This window comes from Hyperolius riggenbachi, chromosome 6 (assembly GCF_040937935.1).
Source record: "Hyperolius riggenbachi isolate aHypRig1 chromosome 6, aHypRig1.pri, whole genome shotgun sequence".
Taxonomy (NCBI): domain Eukaryota; kingdom Metazoa; phylum Chordata; class Amphibia; order Anura; family Hyperoliidae; genus Hyperolius; species Hyperolius riggenbachi.
Genome location: NC_090651.1, coordinates 19,201,336 through 19,227,376, shown reverse-complemented (window position 1 = coordinate 19,227,376; position 26,041 = coordinate 19,201,336). Strand labels below are relative to the sequence as shown.

General features: G+C 44.7%; 1 protein-coding gene across 7 annotated transcripts in view; it reads left to right on the top strand.

Moving 5' to 3' along the window:
- The window catches only part of CAMTA1 (calmodulin binding transcription activator 1), a 1,857,772-nt gene that overhangs the window by 90,499 nt on the left and 1,741,232 nt on the right, over nucleotides 1–26,041 (top strand). Inside the window, exon 1 of one of the 7 annotated variants that reach the window (XM_068238932.1) lies at nucleotides 25,507–25,587. The exons of the other annotated variants lie outside the window; for them this stretch is intronic. The gene's annotated coding sequence lies outside the window, so the exon portion shown is untranslated. Of the gene's footprint in view, nucleotides 1–25,506; nucleotides 25,588–26,041 lie in introns of those variants that run through there. 7 annotated transcript variants of the gene reach the window in all.

Here is a 26,041-nt window from a genome sequence, read left to right as displayed (position 1 = left end):
CTGGATTTTAGAGCTATAGAGTCTGTATAAAACTCTTACTACTCCAGGTACCCAAAGTTGTTCCGACTCTAACTCCTTAGTCTATTTCTTACCAGTGGTGTTGAGTTGGTACAAAAATCATCCGACTTCTCAGTTTATGAAACCACCAACTCCAGGTACCGTAACTCATCCGACTCCTTGACTCTGACTCCACATCTCTGCTGGAGTCTGCCTGATTTATGTCTGTGAAAGGATTCTGTGGTTTCCATGTGTACATTTTGCATTAAATTTACATATAAACCAGCATTAGCTTTTAACCAGTTATTAGCATCCCATTGACCATCCCTGATGCACATGCATAACCGGTATCTCTGAGTTGTCTGTGAAATTTATTTTTAAAATCTGCATGTATTTTTGTCTGGTTCAGCATAGCCTGTTCTGTGCAGGAGATGAATACAGCTTGTACTGAGAATTCTTACATCCGTTCTGGGATTGTCTTATGAGCGGATTATCTGGTAAAATGCATTGCCTATGCTGTGAGAATTGTAACTCTGTAGCTGAATATATGTTTACATTGGTCAAACAATCAGACTGGTAGACAGAGAGGAGATGGGCAGAGCTGCAACCTGGTGCCTTCTACTGGTTGGGCATGTCAGAGTTTAATGAGATGCAAATAATGGTGTGTTAACGCAAATGTTCCTGCTTATTTCTTGTAAATTCACGCGGCTTTAAAACAGATCAATCAGATGCTGCAGTAGCATTTAATGGGCCTGTTTGCAAGTTGCAAAAATGTTATATCAAAGTGACGGAATTGGAATGGAGACAATTAAAGGATACCTAGGCTTCGATGCACTAAGCTTATCTCCTGTCTTAAATGTTTCTAGAGTTATCACCATGGTAATAAGGCATGTAGTATTTAGGAAACAATTTACCTAAGGCAAACCTAAAGTTATCTCGACCAGGGGATTTCTTTCTGATCTGTGCTGCGTGGGCCCTCCAGCCCGCAGCACAGATCAGGATTATGCCAGGGCGATCAGACTTGCCCCCTTTTTTTCCCCACTAGGGGGATGTCCTGCTGGGGGGGTCTGATCGCCGCCGGCTTGCTGCGCTTTGCGGGGGGGCGCTCTTCAAATCCCCCCTCCGCAGCGTTCTCCGCCCTTCTCGCCCGTTCCCTCCCTCTCCCTTTCCCTCTGAGCGGCGCAGGACGGATATCTGTCCTGCGCATTGTAGGATAGGCTTCAGCCTATCATATGACGGTGATCCCCGGCCCATCAGAGGCCGGGGATCGCCGATCTGCCTTACGGCGCTGCTGCACAGCAGCGCCGTATGATGTAAACAGCGGGGATTTCTTCCCCGCGTGTTTACATTTTGCCAGCGAGCCGCGATCGGCGGTTCTCCGGCTGTTCACAGAGACACCCTCCGTGAACGGACATGGAAAGTTTCCATGGAAACCCGCAGACGACCAGTTTACGCCAATCGGCGTTAGTTGGTCGTCAAGAGGTTAAAATAACCCCAGAACACAAAATTATCTACATGTAAAAATAATTACAGAGGTGGTAACTGAAGGACTGAAGTGATAAGATAACTCTCTCACTGTGAAAACTTATCCCACATATATAAGTAGATAAATACTTGCTCTACTTGCATAACATATGTATTGCACTGTCCACGTTTTCATTTTAGTGTGTTTTTTTTTTTTTTTTTCTTTAGTAGAAAAAGAGAAAATCTTTCTTAGGATTTTCCTTTAACTGTCTCTTGAAGCCAATCCTAATGTCATTTCCTCCCTTACTCTCCTCTACCTAATTGTGTATGCATTGCCCGCCCTCCTACCAGTCTTCAGACACTCCCACCTAGCTCTGCAATAGAAAGTGCATTGTCCCAGCATGAGAACAGAGGTGTGGGAGGGGAAAACCGGAGGGAAAGAGGCTTCAGACAATCAGGCGGCATTAGTTGAGTCTGAGGGGGAAAGTAAAGAAGCAAACAAAGACAACCCAGCATGCCTTGCAACTTCCTTTGTGCGGCAGGTGTACCAAATAAGAGCCAGGGAAACTGGGGAATGTTGTTTTATGGAGAAGGAAAGAGTGATTTTCAACTTCTGCATTGCCTGGTTAGAATCCTTATTTATTACTTATTTACCAGATAAAAATAAAGAATTGATGTTTGATTTTATACCCGACAGTTACACTTTTTAATTGTCACCGTTCCATTATTGTCACTGGATTGTGGTGGGACACCAGATTTGGCGTGTTACAAATACAATAAATTACTGTAAGCCCCCCTTACGGGACGAGGAGTGATGGGAGATGTAAACTCTTCTCTGTAAAGCTTTGCAGGAAAAAAAAAACCCGCAGCACTAAATAAACGTGAGATATAAATAATCCTTTTATATGTGGTGACAGGTTCACTTTAGCTGTGCAGTTTATTCCTGTGATGATGTGGCTTTTTTAATGCCTCTTGTTTTGAATTACTCCTTTTATTCACAGAAATAGTTGTCGGCTCCCCGCTGTGCTGCCGAAGCCCCGAACAATATTATCTTTCCCTCTTCTCCTCTTCTGGCAAATATTATACAGCACATCACCTGCCAAGTGCTGAACGCTTCTAATATTTTACTAGTTGCTGCTCAGGATGCTTTCAGCGGAGTCTGTCACAGGCGAGGTGATGTTAGCGGCTCAGCAGGCCGGGTGTGATCTGCTAGGCACATGCTTCTGAGGATGAGCAGAAACTGCCGAGGGGGCGTCAGACTCCGCACAGGGGCGCCGCTGTGCCCAGGAAAGGAGCACTGACTGGCCAGCTAGAACATCCACCTTAGGATGAGCAGAAGCTGCCGAGGTACCACCAGACTCCGCACAGGGGCGCCGCTGTGCCCAGGGAAGGAGCTCTGACTGGCCAGCTAGAACATCCACCTTCTCAGGATGAGCAGAGGCTGCCGAGGGGCCACCAGATTCCGCACAGGGGCGCCGCTGTGTCCAGGAAAGGAGCTCTGACTGGCCAGCTAGAACATTTACCTTCTCAGGATGAGCAGAAGCTGCCGAGGGGCCACCAGACTCCGCACAGGGGCACCACTGTGCCCAGGGAAGGACTGCCCCACCTTCTGCGGTTTTATTTTTTGGTCATTCGTTTTCTTATGCCTCATACGCATGCCTGAAGACAGCCCAAAGGTGGCCTTTGTGCAGGAGTTCGGAGACGACATCTGAATAGACGTGTCACTATCCTAAAAGCTAAAAAGCTAAAAGTCTGTTAGTGGTGGCCATGGAGATGCAAAAAATTTTGAGTTGCGCATTACGCAAATTTTGTATGCATTTTTGTGCAGCTTGAACGTGAACCAATCAAATCATACTGAGGTCAAATTTGATTTGTCCATTTTTAAGCTGCATAAATTTGCATAGAACATTTGCATAACCCTGCATCAAGTCAACATTATTTGCATCTAATTGTTCATCCCTAATGTCAGTTACTATGGGGGGGAGGAATGGGAGCACTACGCAAACCACTAAACAAAGCGGCAGGGAAGGACTACAGTCCGCTTGGCTTGTCCTCGGACATCGCTAAATATCCGCTATGTCAGATCTTTAGGTGATATCTGGGGTCTCCTGTACACACTTTAGATTCTCGTCCAAGACTGGTCTTTATCAGCTGTCCAGGACAAATGTAAAGAGAACCAGAGGTGGCATAAGATATTAAAAAAAGAAAAAAAAATTCTTCAGAGGCTTCCCACGCCCCCCTTAGACCACAGCCGCTGCAGCCCTGCCTGGTACCCTTTTGAAGTTTGTGCCTTCTCTTCTCTTCAAGGACACTCGAAGTGAAAATAAACTGATGAGATAAACAATTGTATCTATCTTCCTACTCCTAAAAGTGACCCTTTTTTGATATCACACAGTTTTTATTTTATATTTAAATCTACTTTTTAAGGTTTTACAATATCATTGTCTCTGCTCAATGACACCTTCATTGAAGTAAGCCAGGGCTAAAATCTGTTAACTGTTGACCGTTTTTATCTCATTCCTGCTCCCAGAAGTCATTTTCTGCCAGTAGAGTTGTTTTATGGCTGTCATTTTGTATCAGTGAGTGTTACACTCTAGTCAGACCAGGTCCTTAAGGGGGGCAAGGGGTTAATGTGAATGCTGTTACCATGACGGAGGAGAGAGTACAGCTTAGTTGCCGGTCTGTACGGACTGTCCTAGTTACTAGAATGCAAAAGGTTTGACTGTTGGAGCAGTCACAGGAGGGCTCGGGGCTTTGGGGGGACTCAAATTAAGTACCCTCCGTCCACCCTCTAATTTAGGGCCTACCACTGCCAGAGCAGGTAGGTGTGGTGCCCACACTCATTTTAGGTGGAGGGAGCCTGTTATTGGTGAAGACTACTTGTTGCATAGCCCTCTGACTGTGGGTATCGCCTTTCGGGGATGTGTTGTGGATGTCGAGGGCTCTCATCAAAGTTTTGCTTGGGGGGGGGGGGGGGGGAGTTCTGAAGAATTTCCCATGATGTTGCACGATTTCCCTTGCCGGAATGCCCAGGAGAACAGTCAGGTCAGGATGCTGTCTGTACGGTATTGCTTGGTGGCATAGAATCCTGCGAGTCGCAGGATTGGCTGGGATAGAGTTGCAAAGCATTTAGCAGGTGAGAAACGCCGTATATTCCGTGTATATTTAGCTGTCTGCCTGGAGGTCCTCTCTGTATCCAGCGAGAGACACAGGAAGAGTAGATCATCGCGGAGGGGGCAGAATCGCGCCTTATGTCTGCCGCTGTGCCAGCGTCTAAAACAAACACCACTTAGCTGCACGTACATGTGACAGCTGGAGATGCCTGAAAAGCCACAACAATATTTTATCGTTATTGACCCTTTAATGGAGCGCAGTGTCCTCAGCAATGCTTGCGTGTTTTTTTTTGTCCTCGTTCAGATTGTTTACCCGATCAGTGCTATTCCTATCTTTGTCCCTTGCTCAGCGATAGACAGGCCAGTTTGTCTCTGCGTCCGTCGTTTGCCAATTCCGATGCCAGGCCATCTAATTAAATCTTTCCAGCACTGTCTACATGTGCAAACCTGCTGGCAGAGATCTGACTCATCGCACTGCTCAGATGGTGAATTGCATTGGTCACGTCTATCTGTTCCTCACAGCAGTCTGCGAATTGAGCAGTTAAAGACCAGCTAAACCCAAAATTGAGCAAGGCAAGTACTAATGGCAATCAGCATGTTAAGGGAATACAAACACTGCGTCAAAGCAGAGTGCTGGACACCAAAAAGCTTTTTTTTCTTGGGATTAAATGTGCTTGCCACTGCAGGGCAGCCAGCTTTCGCTACTCTCTGGTTTTAGCTGCTGGCAGGCCAATCAGAACTCGCCAAGTGGCACCCAAAGTAAAAAGAGCAATTAGTAAACAGACTTAGAGACACTCCGACCAAGAATTGAACTTCATCCCAGTCAGTAGCTGATACCCCATTTTACATGAGAAATCTATTCCTTTTCACAAACAGATCAGGGGGCGCTGTATGACTGATATTGTGGTGAAACCCCTCCCACAAGAAACTCTGAGGACCGTAGTACTCCTGGCAGTTTTCTGTCTGTGAACCTCGGTGCATTGTTGGGAAATAGCTGTTTACAGCTGCTTCCAACTGCCAAAAAAGCAAGCAGCAGCTACATCACCTGCCAGCAGTAAAAATGTCACCATGTGATAAATGTCACAATGTAAATTAGAGATTTCAAAGATTTTAAAATGAGCAAACAATGACAACATCTATAAATAATTATTGTAAAAATGAAGCACTTTTTTTTATTACATTATATTCACTGGAGTTCCCCTTTAGGGCCCTTTTCCACTAGCGCGTTTGCGCTGGCTGAATCGTAAAGTCGCAAACCGCTTTTACAATCGCTACGGTTTGCTTTTTAACATAGGAATCGCGGTAGGTCATTTCCACTACCGCGATTCGTTTTTGACAGGAACGCGAGGCGGAGCGATATTTGCCGCGATTTTGCTATGCAGTGCATAGCATAGCAAAATCGTGGCCGCAAACGTCGGGAAATCGCCGGAATTGCGATTCAGCAATCGCTAGCGTTCAGCGTGAACGCTAGCGACAGCTAGTGGAAAAGGGCCCTTAAAGCTTCCAAAACCGAAACAATGGTTTACAGTAGAAACAATGTATCAACATGAGGAGGAGGGACTTGTAGTCACAGGAAGTTACTGGTGAGCAGCCGTAAGACCTCAGTTCTGTAACAGGAAGCTAGTGGCAGGGAACAGGTCTTATGTCTGTATGGATGGGAGCACAACTACCTATTTTTGTTTTTCAGTGTGAAAAGTTATGTTTTCAAAATAATACTTAGAATATCCACTAATTAGCATGATTACTCTGAGAATTAGCCTCATTCAGTTTTGGTTTTAGTTGGCCTTTAAGCTTCTGAGTGACAAGTCATTAATTTTAAAGTACACCTGAACTAAGAGGCATGAGGAGGCTGTCACATGTATTTCCTGTTGGACCTCTTTTCCTTGATCTGCTGACAGGCGGTGAATTCAGCAGCTCACGTCTGTCGGCCAGGTGCTTGCTAGCATGTGTCAGGCGCCTCCACCCATAGAGGTGCAGCCGTGCTCAGATGCAGCATGAGCCGTTTATCGCGTGTCAAGCGCTGACACGTAGCGGCACTGCCATGCGGTGAAAAACTGCTCACGTCGTCTCTGAGCTCGTCAACCGTTACAACCGCTGCCATTCGGCTGCATTTTAATTGCACCCAAATGTCAGATGTGGGCGGGAGGCAGGACACTGAACTGCTTGACAAAAGAGCAGTACAAATGTCCGTGGAAAAGGCCTCAAACAATGCAGATTGCCTGGCTGTCCTGCTGAGCCTCTGTATTTAAAGAGAACAAACAAAGAATTGAACTTCATCCCAATCAGTAGCTGATGCCCCCTTTCCCATGAAAAATATTTACCTTTTCACACACTGATAATCGGGGGGCTCTGTATGGCTGATATTGTGGTGAAACCCCTCCCACAGTGTGATGTCAGGACCATGGTTCTGACATCACACTGTGGGAGCCTTGTTGCATTGTGGGAAAGCTGTTTCCAACTGCCAAAAAAGCAAGCAGCATCTCCTTCCACTGACATCGCTTACCAGCAGTAAAAATGTCACCATGTGATGTCAGAATGTAAATCAGGGAGAGGAAAGATTTTACAATGGGCAAACTGACTAAATCATGTATACCTAATGATTGTAAAAATGATGCACTTTTTTATTACATTATTTTCACTGGAGTTCCTCTTTACAAATCTTAGCCATAGATCTTGAAGAAGCAATGCTGATCAAGTGTTTCTGACTTAAAGTGGACCCAAATTAAAAATAAATAAAAAATACAAGATTTCAGAAATAAAATCTATTTTCTAACTTATAATAATGGCCTTTTTTTCAGCTGCATGATGACAAATATAAAATATTTTACATTTATTGGCGGAACCCCTCCGCTGAGCGGATCGCTCAGAAACCGCCTTATCCGTCAGCAGACAGACTGTACACACGCTCTACTATCGCTGGAACGCCCGCCCAGCAGGAGGGTCCGACGGACCAGTCGTTCCTTATAGTAGTGCGTGTGTACGCACCAATAGACTTGAAGGAGTGTTTATCTTTATATGTGTCAGAATGGTGCAACTAAATATTTTGAATTAAAAAAACATTTTCTGCTTTAAAGAGGAACTGTCAGCCACACTATTTCAGAAGAAAAAAAAAACCACACATATATAAGTAGATAAATACTTGATCTACTTACATAACATATGTAATTGCTTTGTCCACGTTTTGATTTTAGTGATTTTTTTTACAGTAAAAAAAAAGAGAAAATCCTTCTTAGCATTTCCCATATTAAAGCGGAATATAACCCTGCATAACAACTTTGCTCTAAAACATTATTTACAGCATATTATATGCAACCAGCATTTTTTTTTTACTAGACCAGCATTGGAAGGGTTAAACACAGAGGTTTAAAGTTCCGTGGAGAGATATGCAGAAGTTCAGATAGATACATTTAACTACATAGAATGTATCAAGTGATAAATGTTACACACTCGTTGGCTGTCCTCCAGCTCCTTCTCAGTCAGACAGTGAGTCACATGCCACACTTAGATACATTTATGTAAACAAAATGTATCTATGTCAGCTTCGGATGCGTCTGCAGTTCTGTCCAGGAACTTTAAGGCCACGTTTCCACTAAGGCGGTTTCGCCGGCGATTCTGCAGAGTTTCCCCGCACATCATTCGCACGGGGAAACTCTGCCATAGGGGATGACGGCGCCGCTGCAGAATCGCTTGCGGGAGCGATTCGCCCGGAACCCCCCCGCAGATTTCGCCGCGGAGGCTGCGAATCCCATAGCCGTGCATGGCACGGCTCATGGGATTCGCCTGCGATCCCGCCCACCGGCTCAGTGCGGCGTGCGTCTGCGAGACGCACGCCGCACTAGTGGAGATGAGCCCTAAAGCCCCGTGTAACCCTTCCAATGCTGGTCTAGTAGAAAAAAAAATGCTGGTTGCATATAATATACTGTAAATAATGTTTTAGAGCAAAGTTGAAATGCAGGGTTATATTCCGCTTTAACTGTGGCTATTTTGAAGCCAATCCTGGTGTAATTTGCTCCCTTCACAAAGGTGCCAGGTGTGACTCTGACATACTGCTGTTGTGTACTCCTACCCTTACTGCCCGATGAAGCGGGTATAGACCTGCGAAACGCATTGATTAACCCTTGGAGTGTACCAATAAATATACCTTTGTTGAATACACAGCTTGTTGTGTCTGCTTGAAGGAGGTAAGTCCACCACTGCCTCCTAAGCAATTTTTAATATTTTAAACACTGATTTTATTCTTTTGGCGCCTCTGTTCAATTTACAATAATTTACTCCCTTAGGGCTGGAACCCACAAGAGCGTTTTTTGAGCATTTTGGCAGCGCTGCGATACGCTAGCGTTTTGCCAAAACGCTCAGCTGATAATGGATGGGGCAACTTCCACAGGAGCGTTTGCGTTTCCCAGAAACGCAAACGCAGGACATGCAGCATTTTGGGAGCGTTAGCGCTTCAATGTAAAGTATTGAAACGCTAGCAGAAACGCTCAGCAAAACCTAAACTGAGCGGTTTTGCTAGCGTTTTGCGGTTCAGCACACTGTAACAAAATTAAAAATAATTCACAGGACCAATCAGGATAAAAACGCAAAACGCTACACAACCGCTGAGCAAAAAAATACAATGTTGCAAAACGCGACCGCAAACGCACATGAATCCGCTTGCAAAGCGCTCAGACAAAACTAGCGGTTGCGTTTTGCGTTTGCTGTTTTCAGTGGGTTCCAGGCCTAACTCTCCGTTTACCTGATTTGCCCGCCCTTCACTATAGCAAGTGCATAGTCTCAGCATGGGAAATCTGGCCAATCAGAGAAGGACAGAGGTGTGGGAGGGGAAAACAGGAGGGGTAAACTGGGGAGTGAACATTTATCAACAAGAAAAGTAATAGTGATTTTAACATTTGGATTGCCTGGTTAGCATCCTCATTACCAGATAAAAATAAATTGATTTTTGATTTTATGCCCGACAGTTGCACTTTAAGTCTGAAGCCATGGCAGTCTCACTTTTTTCTTTTATTTCTTTTTTATCATAAGTGGAATATTTCCCACATCGCAGTAGAATGCCACTTGCTATACGTTAAGTCGAGCCCACAGTGCACTTGATCACAACATATCTTTACTGAGAAAGCGTTCTTCTCCCAGAGGGTCTTTTCTGGTTACTTGACAGGTTTAGATGCGTGTAATGACACATAAGTGGCGGTAATTTGCACTGTGCAATATGTGTGTGATTAGGCCAGTGTGTCGGGGAAGGGGGAGGGAGCTAAAGTGGAGCGTTTAAATCTGGAGTACGGTAAGCATGCAGATTTCCACTGACTTTGAAACTATGTCAAACTCTGTAGCTGCTGACTTAGTTTCAACAAAATGTATCCAGTTCGGAAACAGACTGGTCAAAGCAATCAGCAGCTGGGCGGTGTGACCGCACACAAAATTTCTTCCTAAGCTGTCAGCCGAATGGATCACTAATGATCCTTTAAAGAGGAACTCCAGGGAAAATAATGTAATAAAAAAGTGCTTAATTTTTACAATAATTATGTATAAATGATTTAGTCAGTGTTTGCCCATTGTAAAATCTTCTTTCTCCCTGATTTGCATTCTGACATTTATCACATGGTGACATTTTTACTGCTGGAAGGTGATGTCACTGGAAGGAGATGCTGCTTGCTTTTTTGGCAGTTGGAAGTAGCTGATATTTTCCACAATGCAACAAGGCTCCCACAGTGTGAGGTCAATACCTCAGTGCTGTAAGGCGCTGACATCACACTGTGAGAGGGGTTTCACCACAAAATCAGCCATATAGAGCCCCCTGATGATCTGTTTGAGAAAAGGTAAAGATAGGAAAGAGGGTATCTGCTACTGATTGGGATGAAGTTCAATTCTTGGTTACGATTTCTCCTTAAGGGGACTGTTACTGAGTGTACAGAGTTTGACGTGACCGTTTATCATATATGTGTGCTCACTATGAGGAAGGCTGTAATGAATATAGCCGTGTCATCCTCTCTGTAAAGCTCTTTAGAAAAGTAAGATCATGGGAGGCTGTAGCAGGACAATCCTCTGTCAGTTGCCATTCAACCACAGACTCGTCCATAGTTATATGTATTGCACTGTCCACTTTTTGATTTTAGTGAATTGTCTACATAAAAAAAAAGAACATCCTTCTTAGCATTCACCATTTTAACTGTGGCTATTTTGAAGTCAATCCTGATGTCATTTCCTCCCTTACTCTCCTCTGCCTGATAGTGTATGCATTGCCCGCTCCCCACTATAGATAGTGCATTGTCTCAGCATGAGAAATATTGGCCAATCAGAGGGGAACAGAGGTGTGGGAGGGGAAAACAGGAGGGAAAGAGGCTTTAGCCAATCAGGCTGCATTAGTTAAGTTGAGGGGAAAGTAGAGATGCAAAAAAGGACAACCCAGCAAGCCCTTGCAACTTCCTTTGTGTGGCAATGTACCAAATAAGAGTCAGGTAAACCGGGGAATGATCATTTATCAACAAGAAAAGTAATAGTGATTTTAACTGTTGGATTGCCTGGTTAGCCTCCTTATTACTTGTTTACCAGATAAAAATAAAGAATTGATTTTTTATTTTATACCCGACAGTTACACTTTAACAACATGTCTGCTCCGATATAAGCAGGAAGTAGAAACAGTGCAGATTGATTGCAGGATTTGTATCGGCTGTAACAAATGTTTTTCTTCGGATTATTATGCTATTGCTTATCTTTGGGCAGAGAGGAAGTTCTGAGGTCCGATCCGCTTTCAGGGTAAAAGGGTTAATTTTAGAAACCTGCTTGATTTTCCTGGACATAGCACGGAAGCGAGCTGATTTATTATGTTGCATGCTCTGCATTCTGATTGGTTTATAACCTCTACAGTCAGCGCTGTGTATCAGAGAACAGCCAATATCCTGAGACCGTTGCTTGACTAGCAAGTATCTTGTAAGTGTTGGTTATATTTGCGTTTTATTCTCCTGTTTAGAAGGTAAAAATCTGCTAAAAATGCGTTTAGTCTGGAAAACGGCTCCATTAATAGCGCTTTTATTGACTTAAGAGCCCAGCCTGGCAATAGTGATTCTTCTGCACGTGGTTTCATAGCTGCAGCAAATTCTGTCAAACGACTCCTCTCTCCTCATCTGCCCGCTCACTTCCTGCCCGTCCACCGATACTTCGCCGCCGCAAATCGTTTTCTGATACATCAGAGGGAACATAACCTTCCTCACTGAAGATATGGGGGGGGGGGGGGGGTTATTCCCTTTGCCTGCGAGTCGGTATTAGCAGGACTTCAGATGAAACAGACACTTATATCCTCGTCAATGATAGATATATATTTGCTGCACTCACCCTACTGTAATTTAATTTGGTCAAACCAGCCTTTGCATCTCGGCATTACAGCTATGGATTTTGTATGTGTTGAAATTCCTAAACATTTAGATTTTGCTTCCATTCAACTATGGTCACAGTCATTCTTTTTTTTTTTTTTTCTTGCGTAACACCCATTCCCTGCTTCTGTAATTTTCTCTCAGCTGTTCCTGGAAGTCTGCACAGAGAACTGAGGAGAATTTCAGGCATACCTGACACCGTTTTTATTAGAGACTGCCAAGTAATAAAGATGTGAAGGAGAAGTAGTATTTTTCAGCACTGGCAATGATCGTGTCATTATACTGGGCAGACTGGCTGTCCCACTTTTCATTTCCCAATAGGAACACCATGTAGAGGTGTTTTTCAGTATTTTCAGAACTTGATAAACTTCTGTAATAGTCAGGGCTGGTTCACACATAGTCATGTCACTGACTGTCCTCAGAGGAGCTCACAATGTAATCTTACCATAGTCATAGTGTAATGTCCTACCATATTATTATTATGTATTTATATAGCACTGACATCTTCTGCAGCACTTTACAGAGTACATAGTCATGTCGCTGACTGTCCTCAGAGGAGCTCACAATCTAATCCTACCATAGTCCTAGTCTAATGTCCTATTATATTATTATTATGTATTTATACAGCACTGACATCTTCTGCAGCACATTACAGAGTACATAGTCATGTCACTGACTGTCCTCAGAGGAGCTCACAATGTAATCTTACCATAGTCATAGTGTAATGTCCTACCATATTATTATTATGTATTTATATAGCACTGACATCTTCTGCAGCACTTTACAGAGTACATAGTCATGTCGCTGACTGTCCTCAGAGGAGCTCACAATCTAATCCTACCATAGTCCTAGTCTAATGTCCTATTATATTATTATTATGTATTTATATAGCACTGACCTCTTCTGTAGCACATCCACAGCACCTGGTAGATCCATTGGAGTAGTTTGCAGATGGTGGATACATGTCTTTCAGTTGCCTTTATGAACGAGACCTCAGTGTTGAATTGCTGACTACTGCTCTACAACTCACACCGATACCTGGCAGAAGTGGCGGAAGCTTGGTGGGGAAGAGGGTGCAAGAGGCAGCAAATGCTGCAGGGCTAGATACATAGTTGAGGATAGGTGTAAAGCTTGGTTTAAAATGAAGAGCTGAGTCCTGTACACACTTGTAATAGGGTCGTCCAAAATTATAATTCTCAATTGTTTCGGATGGTCCAAACATGCAGCTGGGCCATCTGCTGATCAGTGTCTTCTGCTCTATAGGAGGGGAGTGAGAGCACGAGCTAGATGTTTGCATGCCCTACTGCTATTGAGTGGATGATGGGTGGACACCTGTGTGCTGCAGGAATGGGGGGTGTCCGGTCTGACGAGATCAGTGACTGGAAAGAGAAAACAGACCAGGAGCCCAATAGTGTAGTATTTTCATAAATAAGGGAAATAATGCCACAAAAAATACTACTTACAAACACGGGTTGCTATTAGGCAACCGCTGTTTAGAGCATGTGGAAAAGTCCGCCTCCATTTAGATGGAAAGACCTCTTCCGGACTTGGGTTGCACCCCAATCGAAAAAAGTCCACTGGAACCACTGATTATTGGCTGTAGGGATGACCCGTAAGAGGGGAACTAGACTATACTGGGTGGGAGGAGGCGCCACAGTGTGTCAGAAAACAATGCTGGTGTTAGTGAAGAACAATTTTACCTTTAAAGGGGAACTTCAGCCTAAACAAACATACTGTCATCAAGTTACATTAGTTATGTTAATTAGAATAGATAGGTAATATAAACTCTTACCCACCCTGTTTTAAAAGAACAGGCAAATGTTTGTGAGTCATGGGGGCTGCCATCTTTGTCATGGGGGCAGCCATCTTTTTGGTTGAAAGGAGGTGACAAGGAGCAGGAGACACAGTTCCAACTATCCTGTGTCCTGAATACCCCTCCCAGCTGCACACGCTAGGCTTCAAATGTCAAATTCAAAATGTAAAAAAATAAAATTGCACCAAAACAGCAGAACGAGAACAACATCAGAAATCCCATCATGCTTTGCACGGCATCAGGGAAAAAAAGCCCGGGCAGTTTTCTTCTGATGCTGTGAAACTGTTAGAGAAACACAAAGCCTTTTCAGTGCTGCTGAGTCGATTTTTAGTCCGGAGGTTCACTTTAATGCGGCGTTTAAAGAGTAAATGTATTGGACAACAAACAAGCAACACCGTGTCTTCTCTTCCTGCAGCATGAGTGAGGAGCGCCTCACTCATGCTGTGGGAAGATAAGACGACATGTTACGTATTTACCTGAAGAAGCCGGTGAATCCTGAGAAACGCGTAGTTCATATTGGTGTACAATAAATGTACTCTTTAATCTCCACACTGAGGTAAGATTGTTCCTTACTAACACCACCGTTTTCTTCTGACACTCACATTGGGGCACCTCCTTCCACCCAATATATGCTGTGGGAAAAGGCCCACCAAACTGACTAGAGTGATTGTTTAGGACAGGCCCAACTTTCATGTATTTACAGGCCCTTGTAGAGGTCATTAGCATAGATGTGGCATCAAGTGAAGTGTATATGTTGATCCTAAATACACAGTTAATTAAATTCTATTTGTGGTGAAGGCAATCCATGCACTGATCTTGAGAACTTATTGTGGCGACTACCGCCTGGCGATTCCTGCACCCGAATGACCATAGCCACTGATATCCCCATGCCAGAACGATCGCCCCAGTCTCTGAGGATGGGAATCCATGTCTGATATCCGCTTCTGCCTCCTCATGGAAATATTAGAGGTTGCTAATATATGATGATGGCGATAGAGCAGTATTTTGCTGTTATCCCGAAGTTGTTCTTTAAACCCCAGAGTTCTTCTCTGGTCACCTCCTTTTCACTCCTGCTTACAAGACTTTTCTCGATCCTCTCACCTCCTCTGGAACACCCTCCCTCAACTTATCCACCACTCACCCTTTTTAAGTGCAATCTGAAAACTCACCTCCTCAGGCAAGCATACTCTCCTACCTAGAGCATGTTGCCCAATAACCACCATTTCTAACACTTTATACACAGTTTCCCTTAACTTACTATCCTATTCATTATACCTTAAGACCAGGGGTGTCAAACTCAAATACAAAGTGGGCCGAAATTGTACACTGGGGCCTAGTTGCAGCCAACCTCAATGTCTAGTGGAACCTTCCTCTGGTGTCTAGTGGTCCTCACTCCCCTATACAGTTCTCTAGTGTTTAGTGCTTTTTCCCTCCCCCATATGGCTTCCCTGGTGATCTAGAGTGAGCCAGACGTAATGCAAAGTGGGGAAACCACCTGGTGGCCAAATTTTAATGGCTCTGAGATCCAAATTTGGCCTGCGGGCCGGAGGTTGTCATGTATGCTTGACTGTAAGGCCTTTTAGCCAGGGCTCTCTTCCCATTTTCTCTCAATGCCGTGTAATGTGTGTGCATACCTCCCACCCCTGTGTAATGTGTGTGCATACCTCCCACCCCTGTGTAATGTGTGTGCATACCTCCCACCCCTGTGTAATGTGTGTGCATACCTCCCACCCCTGTGTAATGTGTGTGCATACCTCCCACCCCTGTGTAATGTGTGTGCATACCTCCCACCCCTGTGTAATGTGTGTGCATACCTCCCACCCCTGTGTAAAAACCTGTAGTTGATTTGTTCATCTGCATCAGTGGTCACTGTTGTATTGTTTATTTTGTATTGTTATACCCTTTATGCTGTTGTACAGCGCCACGGAAGACGCCGGCGCTATATAAATCAATAATGAGAAGAATAATAACCTGTGCTGTGATTATTCAGGTGACAAATTCCTTGTTATTCCTTTCTTTTGAAATTTACATTCCATCAGCGGAGATTTGTGTTTTGATGGGGAAAGGAAGCCCGCTGTAATCTTCTCTCCACAATCCCGCGTCTGATGCCGATTTAGAGGCACCCCGTGTACCAGTTTCATATTTAATGAAATGGGTCCAGCTTAAATAAGATAGCGAGACAATCCTCAGATCCATGCAAAGAAGAGCTTATGATCTTCCCAGGCATCAAAGAACGCAATCTGCTGCTTTCCCCATCTCACCGCCTTCTAGTCCTCCCAGTTAGGCCCGTGGAACGGCGAGAGCACGAGTTCAGCAGTTATGCGCTCCTCTTTATTTTATTTATTTTTTTCTGTACGTCGAGCGGTATCATTATTTCTACTTATTTATTTCTCTTTTCAAAAGGTGTGTTTCCCAGTTCTGACAGCTCGTGCCAAAGGTGGAAGAAACGCAATTTAAATGCCACTGAAGTGAGAATGGAATATTGTACAAACAGCTGCAACTTGGCGGAATTCTCGCAGCCAGGCAGTTTAGTTGTCGAGACCGAGCGTGCGTTATACCGTGTCATCACCGCTCCGCTTTGTACATCACACAGGCGGCTGCCGCTTGCAGAGATCCCGCTACTTAAGGGGAGCTTCGGGTGCAAGCTACAGTAAACCAGAGTGGAATCCCGCCAAATGAACACCATGGCCTGTGAATCTCACAGGTAGTGCTTGTTTGTTTTTTAGGTTTTTGCCTCGGTTTACTCAGTTTAGTGCTTAAGATATAAATATATATTTCTTTTAAATACCGGTAACTTTTTATGAAGATAGCTTGAAATGGAACTGCCGGCTCACGCTACGATGCAAATGCAGCGGATGCAGAAACGTTGCGGTAAGTGCATCCGCTCAGTTCACAAAGCATGTTGCGTTCACATTGCAATTAACCATGTGAATGCATCCTATTTACTTCCCAACTGCCCATTCGCGGTGTATATGTGCACGCCCCACCCACAGCACCCGCGGCTGTATACCGATCCTTTATCCTACTGAACATTTTTTTAAAACGCCTTTTTTGCACTGAAACAGACATTTTAAAACATCCGTTTTGCAGGAAGAGGTCAATGTCCTAGGAGAGTGTTCGTCGTCCAAGCTTACGGGGTTTTTTTGCATTCCAGAGAATTCTGCATTTTTACTGCAGTTTGATTGTGCTCTAACGATGCAATGTTAATTGTATGCTTGGAATTTGTGCCAATCCTATGCCCTTCTTGTTGATTTTGATTGCCCCAATTTCAGCTGCATAGAATATCCATTAAAGTGGGCCTAAATTAAAAACTGATCATGCTTGCACAATAATTAATATGAAACTTTAATATGAAATCCTAAATCAAACCAACCCCCCCCCCCCCTTTCCACCAAGAAAAAAGTGCATGAAATGCAAGTTAAATTTCATCCTTCCGAAGCAGAAATAATAAAAATCAGCCTGATCTCTATTCTCTAAACTGTATTTGTAAGAAGGGCCTTTGGAAGAGATCTGTAGCGTTATTAGTTTCTACCAGCGCCTTAGTTTGTGGCTCACAACACCCCGTTAAGGGAATGTTATGCGGACACCCTTGTGTTGCGTTTGTGGGGACAATGGATCGCGGGACGAGCCTGAGAAACGCTGTGACTGGGAAAGCGACTTCCATCACTAATTTGACTCCATTTGCCAGAACAGAAAGAAGAATGAGAATAATTATTTAATTGTTCAATTTTCCTTAACAAGGTTTATCAGCAAATGAAATGCTTTATGAAGGAAAAATGAATGCTGCTATAAAGCCCGAGTGTGGAAATGAAGTTAAAGGGAGCGGTAATTGAATGATTTCCTCTCTTATTCTGCTGTAATGCCTGTGTCTGTGTCTCACGCTGCTCCACTGTCTGTGTGATGAGGCCTGCGAGCCATGTCTGCCTCTGAACTACAAGTGCCAGCATGGCAAAGGGAACCTGTCATCACAAAACCTGTGACATGAGGCCTGCAAGCCACGTCTGCCTCTGAACTACAAGTGCCAGCGTGGTAAAGGGAACCTGTCATCACAAAACCTATGACATGAGGCCTGCAAGCCACGTTTGCCTCTGAACTACAAGTGCCAGCGTGGTAAAGGGAACCTGTCATCACAAAACCTATGACATGAGGCCTGCGAGCCACGTCTGCCTCTGAACTACAAGTGCCAGCATGGCAAAGGGAACCTGTCATCACAAAACCTGTGACATGAGGCCTGCAAGCCATGTCTGCCTCTGAACTACAAATGCCAGCATCGTAAAGGGAACCTGTCATCACAAAACCTATGACATGAGGCCTGCGAGCCACGTCTGCCTCTGAACTACAAGTGCCAGCATGGTAAAGGGAACCTGTCATCACAAAACCTATGACATGAGACCTGCAAGCCACGTCTGCCTCTGAACTACAAGTGCCAGCCTTTTAAAGGGAACTTCACATCAAACCACAGCCAAATAAAGCTTCACCTATTAAAAGTTGAAGACTTTCTTCAGTGTCCTCCTATATGTTTTTATGAAGTTTAGGAAACTAAACTAACAAACTAGTGCATACTTGGCAAACTCTTTCCCACGAGACAAATGTGGCCTGCAGTGCCTCATCCCACAGACAGGGGTCTCCCCATTTTGCATTTTATTTGGCCCTGGAGCACCTGAGGGCTAAGCCTATGAAGCCACATGGTGAAAGGAGTGCTAGACACCAGGGAACTGTATTTGGGGGGTGGGGAAGGGAAAGGGGCTACACAGGGGAACCATATTGGGGGAGGGGGGCATTCGCCTACAGGGAACCTTAAAGGAAAGGGGTCCGCTAGACAACAGGAAACTGAATAGGGGAAGGATGGGAGCCACTAGACACCTGGGAACTGTATAGGGCTTTTAGGGGGTCACTAGACACTAGGGAACTGTATAGGGGAGGGAAGGGGGGACACTAGACACTAGGGAACTGTATAGGAGAGGTAGGGGCATCACTAGACACCAGGGAATTGTATAGGGGAGGGAGGGGGGCACTAGAGAGCTGTATAGGAGAGGTAGGGGCGTCACTAGACACCAGGGAACTGTATAGGTTCAGCATGAAGGCCATTAGACACCAGGGAACTGTATAGGGGTGGGAGGAGGGCAACTAGGCACCAGGAAACTGTATAGGCGAGGGAGGGGGGGCACTAGACACTAGGGAACTGTATAGGAGAGGTGGGGGCATCACTACACACCAGGGAACTGTATAGGAGAGGTAGGGGCGTCACTAGACACCAGGGAACTGTATAGGTTCAGCATGAAGGCCATTAGACACCAGGGAATTGTATAGGGGTGGGAGGAGGGCAACTAGGCACCAGGAAACTGTATAGGCGAGGGAGGGAGGCACTAGACACTAGGGAACTGTATAGGAGAGGTGGGGGCATCACTACACACCAGGGTACTGTATGGGAGAGGTAGGGTTGTCACTAGACACCAGGGAACTGTATAGGTTAAGGATGAAGGCCACTAGACACCAGGGAACTGTATAGGGGTGGGAGGGGGGCAACTAGACACCAGGAAACTATGAGGGAGGTGGCCACTAGACCTCCAGGTTGGCCCACGACTTGTTCCCAATTTTCAATTACAGACCACTATGTGACACCCATGTACTAGTGGCAACTTATGTAAAGTCTGTCCTGTGAAATATAATAATGCAAACCATGAAGGTCACATTAAAAATCACTTTAAAACCGAGCCATAGAGTAATGAGGGAAGATATGTAACCCCCTTAGAAAATGCACAATAGTTCCCCTGTTAATGAGATGGCAATCCGGCGATGTCTTTGTTAGTTTACGGCTCTGCAATCAGCCCCCGTTCCTTTCTAATGGTCTCATTTTGGTTGAAACACAGAGCGGCTTCCTATTTGTCTATATATTGAGCAGTCGCGTGATTAAAAAGAAATTGCAGTATTGAACTTCCCTCCGCCAAACGCGAGATAATGCCAGCGAGCATTTTTTAATCTATGTCCATTGAAGCAAACGGGGGAAGAAGAAAAAAATCCCGTCGCAGATAGAGAAATATGGGGCGCGATAATTGGAAGGCGTCTTGTCATTGCCGCAGATAGAGGAACAATCTGTGAGTCATTGCTTGTGTATGTGCGTGGCGTCTGCACGGGGGACGCACGATCTCGCCGAGCCCCTTTGTGTGCCGCGCTCTGTGTCATATCGTGGCCCTCGCTGTGAAGGGCATCCGCCAAGGATAATTTCACCTATTCTGCATTGAGAGATTAGGATGCTAATGCGAGCAGATAAGACTATAAGAATCGAAGTGCATACGGGCTATTCGCAGCGACTCTGCCGCTTCGCCGCGGGATTGAATGCGCTATGTTGTCTGAATTGGTTATGAGCCGTCAGTCGAACGTCTCCTCTTCTCTAGGAGTTGGGGGAGGTTTGAACGGGAACTTGGAATCTGAGCGCCGGTGACTGACTAGTCTTGTGAATTGGGGGATATCAGCTAGGATTAACGGTCAATACTGTATTGTGTTTCCATCGATAACAACATTCAGATTACGATTGAAAAACTGTACAAAAAAACCAAGCATGAGTGGGTTATGAAAAAAAGTGAAAATGGCATGTTAAAGGAAGCCTAAACTGAAAATCGTTTCACTTCCCTGGGGCTTCTACCAGCCCCATGCAGCCATCCTGTGCCCTCGCAGTCACTTATGGCGCCTCTGGTCCCCCGCTGCCAGCTAGTTTCGTTTTTGCCGACTGGGAGTCGGCCGGTCGCCATGTGTAACTTTTTTACGCATTCCCGCTGGTACAGGAAGCTATCGCGGACATTAACAAGTACATTTTTACGCGTTATGGGTGCAATGCATAACATTTTACGCATTACACCCGTAACGCGTAAAATGTATTTAATGGCCGCTGTAGCGTCCTGTACCAGCGGGAATGCGTAAAAAGGTACATATGGCGGCCGGCCGACTCCCAGTCGGCAAAAATGAAACTAGCTGGCAGCGGGGGACCGGAAGAGCCATGAGTGACTGCGAGGGCACAGGATGGCTGCACGGGCCTTGTAGAAGCCCCAGGTAAGTGAAACTCATTTTTTTTCGGTTTAGGTTTCCTTTAAAGAGATCAGCAGGGCCAGAGAGGGCTGGTGCACATCTAGAGCGCTTCTGAGCGTTGTTTAAAACGCTAGGGTTTGAAAAGTGCTTGGCTAATGTATTTGAATGGGATGGATCACACCAGAGAGATGTGATTTTTTTTTTTTTTTTTTTTTTTTTTTTTTTTTTTCCCCTCAAACACAAACGCAGATCCTGCAGCATTTTTTTGCTTTTCTGAAGCGATTCAGCCTCAATGTTAAGTATAGGACTAAGTGGAAAATCACTCTAAAAAGGGCTTGAACAGCTCTACTGTACAATAAAAAATTGCTGCACAAAAACGCTCCAAAAATTGCTAGGCATACCTAGAAAATCACTAGGCACATGCCTAGGATCGCTTTTCCGCTAGCAATAGCAATCACAAATGCTTGCGATTGCTATTTTTCATTCATTCTGTTAGGCGATTGCAATTTTGCATTGCATTATCCTTCTTAAAATCGCCCCAGAAATCGTTTGCGATCTTCAAATCGAATCACTATAGTGGAAAATACTTCTCATGATTTCTTTGATAAAGTAGCAACCCTAGCAATGTAAAAATCACTAGCGATTTGCGATTTTGCGATTCAGCTATGTAGTGGAAAAAGGCCCTCAGAAAAATCACTTCTAAAAACCCTCTGCAGTAGTATTTAGAGGCACAAGCATACATGAGATCCTTACCTAGTTCAGGCAAAAAGGCCCAGATGTTGTGTGACATCAGTTTGGACGCTTGATCATCGGTTATGGCAGGAAATGGGAAAATAGAGTGAGGATAGGCAATATTTGTCATCAGCAGATGATTATCATGCTACCTTGCCACAAAATGAGGCTCCCCTATAAGACTGGGGAAAATAGTTTTGTCGAAGCAGCCTATCAGATTCTGCTATACCTATGAGGGATTGTCAGAACAGCCAATCAGATTCTACTATACCTGTGGGGGTTGTCTGAGCAGCCAATCAGATTCCGGCATACTTGTGAGGGGTTGTCAGAGCAGCCAATCAGATTCTGCTATACTTGTGAGGGGTTGTCAGAGCAGCCAATCAGATTCTGCTATACCTGTGAGGATTGTCTGAGCAGCCAATCAGATTCCGACATACCTGTGAGGATTGAACGGTGATGTAATTGGACGGTTCTGGCATTGCTAATACATGACTATTCTTCCCTGTGTGCTGTAATAGACTGTCAGAGCTCTCTCTGTAAAATACAAATCAGATTTGCCGTCTGCCCGTGACCTTGTTGTAAGCTGCCTTTCCTGGAACATTGATATTGATATGGAAATATTGACACGTCTCACTGCACATGTAGTCCACCCTGGAGTCGCACACAGGCCTGTGCAGGGAGAGATGCCTGTACTGCATGTGCTGAGCGTTTATTAGCTTCCATCATACCTGCTGGTCTGGATTACACATGCGAGGCTGGGAGGCTGTGCTAGTGCTGCAGTTTGCAGCCACAGAGGGGGTTTCACGGGTGATTTATGAGGTGTTTTATGTTCCTGTTGTACTGTGAGACAAATGTCTTTTAATTTTATAGGATTTGATGTATGGAGATGCAGTGCTATGGAGGGAAGGGGCTGCAGGTGGCTCCAGCGAGTGCTTTGTGACTCTTTGCTTAAAGTGTACCTGTCAGGAGGGGAAGGAGAGGATTTATACTTTACCTGGGGCTGCTTGGGCCCCCACTCCTCCCCCCGTAGTCCGTCAGCTCACTCTGTGTCTGGTCCAGACCATTCTGCCACTGTCTGCGCATGCACCTCTGTGATTCCATTCCCATGGCCGTTCTGCGCCAGTGCAGTTGCAAGCCTAAACTAACTGCACAGGCACATAACACTCCTGGCAATGGGAGCGTGATCTAGGAGGCGCACCGGGGTTGACAGCGGCAGACCGGATAGACATCAAGAGTGCTGACCGACCACAGGGGGTTGGTAGAAGCCCCAGCTAAGTATAATTCCCCTTTTTTTCCCATGCCGCATTGGAACTGTAGGCCTACACCCATGTGACTGTGCTTTGGTAGCTGTGTAGGAGGCTGCAGGCAGCTCATTCGTAATTGCATCCAAGTAAACAGCAAAAACTTTATTCAAGTAAAGTGCACACTTACTCACTATGTATTTGGGCTTCCCCCGCCCATGAGGAAATGGACCTGTCAATTTGTCAGCTTTTTACATCTGAATGTAAGTGACCGCAACATAGGGAAAATGTAATTTATAGTGCATTTTACTCTGGGAGAAATGTACATTTTTATATTTATGTATTTTAAGTTTGACCATTTTTGCCAATTGTGGTCTTTTAGAGGGATTGTCATCCACAAAATCAAATTCCATGTCCCCACTGCTCTGTGTTTAATATAGCCTGGAACCTTTCCCTGCATTTCAAGCATTCCGAATCGATTCAGAAATGGTACTGCTGTAATAATTCTTATATCATTCACCCTGGCTCTATGCTTGCCATTGCCAAAGAGAAGGAAGCTTGGCATTCCTCCTCATCACTGATTGGCTGAGGGCAATTCAGTGAGCTGTTGAAATCCGATCTATGCTGTGCTCACATGTTTACAAAGCAAGCTACCTATGACAGTGCAGTTTCTAGGAGGAAAAAAGTAAGGGAGGAAATATCAGGATTGGGTTTAGTGAGAGGCAGCAACAATGGAGAATGCCAGGAACAGAATTTTCTTTATTTATTATGTAAAATTCACTGAACTCAATACATGGAAAGTACAATACATCTGTTATATAAGTAGGACAAGTAGTTATCTACTTACATATGTGTTATGTTTTCCTGGGATAGTATGGCTGCCCCTGCTGCTTTAAGGTTATTCTCTCAGTGGGGTCCTGTTTTGGTGACACCCGCTAGACTGGAATGCAAACATCCTGTTGTGTAAGAGAACAGAGGGGGAAAAAACTCTCCAAATGCAGCAAACAGAAAAGTTTTTGCCTCGCTTCTACTCTAGAGTTGGCTGCATGCCATGAGGTGTTCAGAAGAGATGTCTGACTTGGGTGATAAAACCTAGCAGTGTATGAGTCATGCTACAAGTGCACAAACACAGCTTACATCTTATGATGGAAGTCCTCAGCAGCAGAAGAGTAACAAAAGTAACAAGTTCTCAGATGGAGAGGAGTCTTTCTCACCATTCCCTAAACAATTTGGATGAAGTTCTTTATTATTTTTTTATACACACTTTATTAAACATGGCATATGGCAAATCAGACTGCAGGTTGGCCATTGGCCAGATTTGACTAGCTGACATAGCTGGATTCTCAGTGCTTGGGGCTCCTGCAGAGTCCGGGTTATGTGGGCATTCAAAAGGAAGCAACCAGTGGTATTTTACCCTAACCCTGGTTTTATAATTTATATGCTAGCATTATGTGAATTATAGCTTGGCCCTAAATGTGTTCCGGAATGAGACTATTATTACTATTGCAAGGTGAAGTGGCTTTCTTGATTCGTTATGATACATGATGTGGTATATTCATATTAATTGCTTTAGCTATCATCTCTATATGATGTTTGTGTTTAATGACATTATTTTTGTTTGTTTTGAAAAAATAACAACGCTTATACAGGTAGTCCTAGACTTATGAACAACCGTCTTACAAATAACCCACTGATACGGATAGTCAAAAAAGGACCTTGTAACTTTTTATAATCCCTTTTTAAACATGCAGAAAAATTTAATTCTGCTCCAGTTCTCTGAGGGCACAGGGGGCAAAGGTGACACAAGGAGGGGGACTCTGAAGACACAGGGAAACGGATGTGACAGAGAGGGGGGGGGGGACACACTGAAGGCTAAGGGGAACAGAGGTGACAGAGGGGAGACACTGAAGGCTGGGGGGAACAGAGGGGAGACACTGAAGGCTGGGGGGAACAGAGGTGACAGAGGGGAGGCACTGAAGGCTGGGGAAGGCTGGGGAGAACAGAGGTGACAGAGGGGAGACACCAAAGGCTGGGGGGAACAGAGGTGACACAGTGGGGGGCACTGGAGGCGACACAGTGGGGGGCACTGAAGGCTGGGGGGGAACAGAGGTGACACAGGAGGACACAAAGGGGGACACTGAAGGCTGGGGAGAACAGAGGTGACAGAGGGGAGACACCGAAGGCTGGGGGGAACAGAGGTGACACAGTGGGGGGCACTGGAGGCTGAGGGGAACAGAGGTGACACAGTGGGGGACACTGAAGGCTGGGGGGAACAGAGGTGACACAGAGGGGGACACTGGAGGCACAGCGGGGCAATAGAGTAGGTACAGGGGACAGAGATGACCTGTGTTTTGACTTAACAGATTCAGGTTAAGAACAAACCAACAGTTCACATCTGATTCGTTAACCGGGGACTACCTGTACTTATTGCTGTTTCCTATTTCTTTTACCTGACTTTTCAATAAAGCTATTTTGTTTAAAAAAAATAGAGAATAAGACCTTTTTTAAAACTATGAGGGAGGGGCTTTGATTATGAGGGCGGAGCTTTGATTATGAGGGAGGGACTTTGATTATTAGGGAGAGGCTTTGATTACAAGAAGGTGACTGATACAACACTATACTTTGCTGGCAGAATGACTCCATCAGTATTTGGTGAATGAACTAACCGTTTGCTGATATTTTACATGTTCATTTCCATCCGTTTATATTTGCTTTCCAAATCCCCAGATAACTCACTGCCGCTCCTCCATCTGTTTTGCAGAGTTCCTGAGCGCCTAGCTTGGATTTCTTTTTAATATTGTGACTCCTCCATCCTTGATCCCCTGACCTGCATTGCCTTGGTAACCATTTCATTTTCATTTTTTTTTCTTTTTCTCATTAATTTTTATTTTCCTGTAATATCTCACCGTTTTGTTCTTAAGTACATGTCAATTTTTATTTTATTTATTATTTGCTAGAACAGATTTTGTTTTGCCTTTTGTTTATGTCATTGTTTTTATTATATTGATATTTGTTTGATGAGTGTGTAAATAAATAAATCCAACACAAAAACATTCATTCTGCCATTTTCTGTTGAATTATGTTTCATTTTTTTTTCTTCTCGAGTTCAGATGAGTTCTTTGTGTTCCAGATTTCATTGTCTGGGGGACAGTTGAAAAGGATTACCATTCGCTTCAGGGCAGTTTTACACCTGGCCGTTGTGTTACAGTGTGATGCTCCGCCCCCTCCTTGCAGTGCAGCGAAAAAATTGAAATATGACTCTGCGGCAGAGTACGCTGCTTGGGGTCATCTGCA